We start from the raw sequence: 6000 nt of genomic DNA on the forward strand, positions 1-6000 counted from the left end.
GAAGAGTGGTTTCGGAAAAAAAAAAAGAGCGTCGCTTCTCTCCCAAACAAGGCTTTATCCCGCAGTTCACATTCGTGATATAGCTGTGCTCTGTCTCTCCCTCCCTCATCCAAGAGACTCCTCCTCCCCCTCTCTCTCTTTCTCTCTCTCCTTCCCTCTAGCAGTATTCCCCTGCCCTAGCACAAACGCCACCACCCACCACCCATCGCTCGCCCAACCATAATTAACCAGTTTTCTTTATACATCGTTCTGCGTTCATTTATTACGCCTCTACCCTCCTGATTTTCTCCCGGCGGTACGAAACCCCGAAGGCGTCATTTAGATAATATTTTCTTCTGACGAAGGGATCAATGTCGTTTTATTATAGGCCGACGCGGCAGCTTAGGACGAGCAGCAATGGAACTTAATCCAAACTCAGTGAAATATATAGGTGAGGCCGCTTAGTCGTCGTCGCCGTCCGTCGAGATATGAAATATTTCCGTTTTCGTCGAGACATTTTGTGTGTGAGGAGGAGTTCGTCGGAACAAAAAAAAAAAAAATAAAAAAGAAGAAGAAGAATTCATCTACCTTCGTCGGTCTTATACCTTGCCTTGTATCTAGCTACCATTTTCCATGTCATATTATAATTTTAAAGTACCTAGCATGCTTGGTCTTAATTTGTTATAGCCTTTTGTAGCCTGAATGCTTAGTTAATCGGAGAGAAAGTGGGAGAGATAGAGAAAGAGAGAGCATCTGGTTGAATTCCGTTCATGCATCGGCCATGATGACAATTTACACGTTGATATGATCTAGAGATGCTCAGCGTAATTCCATATCACAGACGAGTACGAATATGAAATTAATGTTTATTCAAACACCTGCCCTACGTCGTCGTTGACCTCGTTGGGCATTCGGGCACCCTATGACGCTGACGAGGGAGAATCTGGCAGGCGTCTTTGCATTTGTGAAGGATAAGAAAGGGAAGAAGTAATTAAAGCAGTGATAAGCATTGGTTCTCTTGCTCCCGCCAACCGTGTGCTCGGGTTGCTGCTCTCCTCTTTCTCTCTTTCTCTCTCTCCCTTACACCAAATACGTTCGACAAGGACTAAGAGAACACTACCACCTCCTCCTCCTCCACCACTATGGTGAGGTTGAGGAATGGTGAGGGGGAGGGAGGGAGAGGAACAGGGATAAGGAAAGTAGCCAGTTTCTTTATTTACTGCTGTTTGATGAAGCATTGCGCTCTTGCCAAAGGCCCCCTCTTTTTTTCGTACATAACTTCCACCCTTTGCCGCGCATGCAATTATCTATTGCATTTGCATAGTGATCCGTTTGTTGTTATGATAAATGCATGCGTATTCCGGTTTGTTTTTACGTCCCTCGGGGTTATATAGGTCTAGAATAATTAAGAATGAAAAGAGCGGTGTACGAGGAAGAATGGGCGTTCTCACAGCCCATTGCTAAGGGAAAACGCTTACCTCAATCAATCTATTTCTGCACACATCCTCGTGAATAATTGCAAATATGTACGTCATACTGTTTGAAGGAAGTCTCCTAGGCGTATAATTAGCGAAATCGATTTTTTCCTTTCTTATGCAAAGCAGAAAGCGCACAGGACATGGCTACAGGAGGGAAAAAATCCTGCCAAATGTGGCAGCGGGCAAAATTATATTCATCGCCTCGCCATGTTCAAAGCATCAGGCAGCAGCCCCGTAAGGGGTGGGGGGGGGAGGGCGTTAGCCTTCATTGTCATCATAGAGACTCGTCATTACGAGGCGTTATATCTTATGAACTTTTGTTTTTAATTGCTGTTGTCGTTTATTTAGTTTCCCTTCGTTTCGTGGGAAAGGTTTATTCGTGAAGAATGATTATAGGGGGGGGGGGACTATAAGAGACCGTCTTCCAAGACGTCTCCTGGGCGATGCAAATGACACGCTCAAAAGCATGGCCGCTAACACAACAACACTTGAAGAGGGCAAATGATTGTGAAAAAGAGCAGACTCGGCTGGATGGGAGCGCTGTACAGTGACGTCACCCTCGCTTGCCGTCCTGTGAGTGTGTGTGAGCGAGAGAGAGAAAGAGAAAGAGAGAAAGAGCGAGCTCAAGTCCAAACAGTTTTCTCGTCGGCCAGCAGGTACCTCCCATATCTTCCTCGATTTCCTATCCTAAAAAGCATTTTGCCGTGCTAACAGGCCGTGTCAGGCCGATCCCGGCGGGCAGGTCGAAAGGGCGCGTCCATGCAAGGTAGGTGACATCAGCCAAATGCACGGCGATCGTGGGTGAAGGACATAAATTAGTGATGTGTGTGTTGGGCGACTACTGTTAAGCCTAAGCGGCAGACATACTCCGTGGCCGCCCCGACAACACCAAGTCTTTGCCTTGCCGGGGGAGTCAAGGTGCACACGAAGGAGGAGGAGGAGGAGGACCCGCCCCCCCAACTCCTACGGCCCCTTCGCAGGCAGGCTCGATCTCCTTCCCCTGAATTTACCGCCAAAAACTCACCTTCGAAGTCGTTCTAAAGTCGTTCGTTCCCTGACCATCCGCAAGTGCATATATGAAGGAGGAGGAGGAGGAACCCGCATGCACCTGTAATTACGTCGAGGGGGAAGGGGATGGGGAGGAGGTCCAGGACCTGGGCGACCCGCTTTTCATCTGATCTTGAATTATTATTGACTGGCTCCTCTCCTCCGGGTGGTGGCTGGCTGGTGGTGGCATCAGCAGCAGCAGCAGCAGCAGCAGCAAAGCATCAGCAGCAGGCGGAGGACTGTTGTTGTCTGTGCAGGAAAGCCTAATATAGGCTGCTGGTTCCCTTTGGAAGACACCGCCGAATATAGTTTCAAATCCCCTTCGTAGCTTTAAAAGGGACCTTGTTCTTAACTTGGACGGTTCTTATTTTCGCGTTTGGTCTCGTGAACTACACACGTGCTGCTGCTGTGTCGGCCTTGACACTGAACTGTAGAAGTGGGAGTATTTTAGCGAGTGCTTAAATTTCGCAGGGCGACTTTGCCGCCCCCCTTCCAGGCCTTTTTGGGGTACTACTTGGGTCCTCTGGGTGTCCGAAATTGTTATAAAGGCCCGAGTGAACAGGTCCAACATCTGGGCTAATTCGAAGTGTTTGGTGAAGGGCCCTGAAACGGTGATATATATATAATAGTGCGTCAAACTTATTTTTTCTCTCTTTCGAAATCTGTTGTGTATGTTGGGGAGAGAAAGTGTATGTGTGTGTGTGTTTGTGAGCGAGTTTGTTTTCACGTTCTGGAATTCCATTGATGAACTTACGCTCAGAACTCAGTGACGTTTAGGCTACAAGGAAAGAAATGACAACGGTAATGTAAAGATATTTAATTATATTTTTAATTAACTTTTATGTTTTTTTATAATTAGTAGATTAATTGGGTCGTATTAAATAAAATGATAATAAAAACAATTGTAGGCAACTCATTTTTACGGGAGAGTCCAACCGCTAAATTTTATTTATTTATCTAAATCAGTTTCAAGTAAATCGTTTTGTGTATTTAATATTATATTACTTGCACACACATATACACACACACACACTTACTCATAATACGGACGAATGTTTAAGGCTACACATTATAATGATGATATATAACTGTCACAGCAATATTTTTTATGATTTGAAAGTAAGCTTTTAAATATTTTAGTCACATGACAATTTAAGAATGATTTCCAATGCGTTGGTTTTCTTAAATATGTGTATTTATTTATATATTTATTTGTTTATTAATGTTTACATTTATTTATATGTATTATTCATTTACTTATTGACATTTATATTATTTATTTATTACGTAGGAATTTCAAAATTCTTTGAAGCATGCTGTAGTAGGCATACTCTCTCTCTCTCTCTCTCTCTCTCTCTCTCTCTCTCTCTCTCTCTCTCTCTCTCTCTCTCTCTCTCTCAAAACTTAATTAATACAGGAGTGTCACGCAATTATTTCTCATCCGTTATTTTTTATTTATATCAAAGACGTACTGGCCACCAGTTGCTGTTATTGTAGGAATGCCTAACAGCTGTGTATATTCTGTTTACAGATGTTGACAGCTGTACATGTTCTGTTTACAGATGTTTTCTGTTTATTATTTCTCGCCGTTTTCTGTTTGTTTGTGTAAACAATTCTTTGACAGCGATGAGCGAAAGTTAGGTTTGGTTTAGTGTAGAAAATGGATGAGTTATCCTTTTATTCTCAATAGATGTTTTTGTATTTTGACTCGTAATTGACTTTCGAGTTAATCTAGAAGTTTGGAAGTCTGTAATTAACGTTCAGAATTCTAGAAAGCTTCGTAGGATTGTTGTTTTAATTGTCATAACCGATGGCAGTTGTTTTACTCTGATGTAGACCCAGGAATTTTTTTTTTTTTTTGTAAGTGTTAGGTAGATTAGAACTTTTTATGGTTAATATTGGGAGATTGATGAGAGGAAATGGTTAAACATAACTTTGATTTTACTTATATATATAGTACTGATGGCTTGTAGAGTGGCTTGTTGATATAAACACTACTACTTCCCTGTTAATATAAACACTACTGGTTTTGTGTTGATATAAACATTACTAGCACTGTGTTGATATAAACACTGCTAGTACTCTGTTGGTATATACATTACTAGTACCGTGTTGATATAAGCACTATTAGCACTATGTTGATGTAAACGCTACTAGTCCTATGTTGATATGAACGCTACTAGTACTATGTTGATATAAACACTACTAGTACTATGTTGATATAAACGCTACTAGTACTGTGTTGATATAAACGCTACTAGTTCTATGTTGATATAAACACTACTAGTACTATGTTGATATAAACGCTACTAGTACTATGTTGATATAAACGCTACTAGTACTGTGTTGATATAAACACTACTAGTACTATGTTGATATAAACGCTACTAGTACTATGTTGATATAAACGCTACTGTAAACGCTGCTAGTACTATGTTGATATAAACGCTACTGTAAACGCTGCTAGTACTATGTTGATATAAACACTACTAGTACTGTGTTGATATAAACACTACTAGTACTATGTTGATATAAACGCTACTAGTACTATGTTGATATAAACACTGCTAGTACTGTGTTGGTATAAACATTATTAGTACTGTGTTGCTATAAACAATACTAGTACAGTGTTGATATAAACACTACTAGTACTATGTTGATGTAAACGCTAATAGTACTATGTTGATATCAACACTGCTAGTACTCTGTTGATATAAACACTGCTAGTGCTATGTTAATATAAACACTGCGAGTACTTTGTTGATATAAAAGCTACTAGTACTATGCTGACATAAACAATACTAGTCTTATATTGATATAAACGCTACTAGTACTGTGTTGATGTAAACACTACTAGTACTTTGTTGATATAAACATTACTAGTACTGCGTTGATATAAACACTACTAGTACTATGTTGAATAAACAGTACTAGTACTGTAATAATAATGGGTGTATTATCTAGCGAATAATGTGTAACAGTTACTCAGATAAGGTTGTGGAGAGAAATATCATTTGAAATAGTGAGTTGCACGAGAGCGAATACAATAATTGCAAAATAAAAAACACAAAATATATAAGAAATGAATCATAAACCGATCGTTACTTTTGGAAAATTGTATAGAAGTGGCAAATAGTTTTTGTTTTTGATACCGGCAGATGAAAATGTTTTTGTAAACAAACAACAAAAGATATAAAGAGTGTAATACTGTGTATAGAAGGGGTTTCTGTTCTCATTGAAACTGGATGAGTACCGAGGAATGAAAACGGTTCAGCCATTGTCGAGGGAAACCGGATTTGTGTTGTCAAATGAAATTGGTTTAAAACAACTCGCACTTGTATAAAAAAAAGTGTTAGGTCTAGAAAATAAATAAAACTCGCTGATGTAAAAGTGTTAGGTCTAGAAAATAAATATTGACCTGTGTTTCCAAGCAAACAAAAACTGTTGATTAGTATTGGAGTAGTGGATTCTGTTAGTACAACCTAATGAAATTGGA

The 6000-nt window shown here is 40.1% G+C and overlaps 1 pseudogene; it reads left to right on the plus strand.

The window, feature by feature from the left end:
- The first annotated feature begins 3167 nt into the window (after nt 1-3167).
- Nucleotides 3168-6000, plus strand: part of LOC136832673 (uncharacterized) — a 124929-nt pseudogene continuing 122096 nt past the window's right edge.

This window comes from Macrobrachium rosenbergii, chromosome 50 (assembly GCF_040412425.1).
Source record: "Macrobrachium rosenbergii isolate ZJJX-2024 chromosome 50, ASM4041242v1, whole genome shotgun sequence".
Lineage (NCBI taxonomy): Eukaryota > Metazoa > Arthropoda > Malacostraca > Decapoda > Palaemonidae > Macrobrachium > Macrobrachium rosenbergii.